The following is a 1,272-nucleotide window of genomic DNA, read 5'->3' as shown; positions in this document are numbered from 1 at the left end:
AGATATTAATTGAGTTTTAGAAAATAGATTTTAAATTAATTAGGATTAGATATAGAAGGAAAAAGAAACTTCTCTTCTCTGAGACCTCATTCCAAATTTACAGCTTAAGAGAATCCTAGTTTCCACTCTGAACCATGAGCAACTAAACCTCCATTGTTAAGGTTAGGAGCTCTGTCTATTGTATGGATTGATTCTATTATTTTTTCTATTTTAATTCATGTATTGATTCATATAATTCAAGAATTATTTTCGTTCTTTATTTTATGAAATTGGGTGGAACGGAATTATGACTCTCTTTCTAATTGAGTTCTTGTCTAACTTGGAAAAGCTTTTTACTTGAACAACAACTTGAAAACATATTCTCCTAAATTTCTAATTATATGGATTTAACGAGATACATGACATATAATCCTCTTATATTTGGGTAATTAGGATTTATGTGGCATATAACTAGAATTGAACTTCACCCTCTAATTAGAATTTATTAACCAAGGAATTGGCGGTTGATGAATTTTAGATGAGACTAAAAAGGTCTAAGGAATTAGGGTTTAGTCATATATAGTTTGCTAGGAATTGAATCTTGCATGATTAAAATAGTTAGTAAGAAAAGTCAATCTGGAAAATAGATAACTCTGAAGTCTTAACTGTTTCTCTATATATATTTCACAACTTGTTTACTGCTTGCTTGCTGATATTCTGAATTTACTGTTAATGCTTTTGAACTCTCAAAATACTATTTTCTGCTTGTCTAACTAAGTAAATTAATCAACCATTGTTGCTTAGTCCATCAATCCTCATGGGATCGACCCTCATTCACTTGAGGTATTACTTGGTACGACCTGATGCACTTGCCGGTTAGTTTGTGGCTTTAAATTCCGTACCACGTACGCATCGTCCATGCGTGTGATGATTGGATTTTTGATGGTATAGAATTTCACAAATGAAATCTCATCGAAGTATAGTCTCTAAACCAACAATAATCCTCTCATACAAAAAATTGTTTGTCACAAGTACAAACCCCTAAAATTTATAAACCGAAGTATTCAAACCTCGGGTCGTCTCTCAAAGGACTTGCAGGGTAGCGTTCTTGTTATTGGTTATGGATTTATTTATTTTGGGGTTTTAGATGAGAAAAATGAATAGTAAATGGTAAGAAAACTTTATTAACAAAATGGTCTTGGCAAGGTTTGGTTGTCAAGGGTCTTCATCATTATCACTAGCCACAAGTATGGTAGTTGCAAGGATTAATCCCACTTAGTCATCCTTAAATCA

This window comes from Arachis duranensis, chromosome 3, assembly GCF_000817695.3.
Source record: "Arachis duranensis cultivar V14167 chromosome 3, aradu.V14167.gnm2.J7QH, whole genome shotgun sequence".
Lineage (NCBI taxonomy): Eukaryota > Viridiplantae > Streptophyta > Magnoliopsida > Fabales > Fabaceae > Arachis > Arachis duranensis.
The sequence above is the reverse complement of the archived record's forward strand: the minus strand, read 5'-3'. Positions refer to the sequence as shown.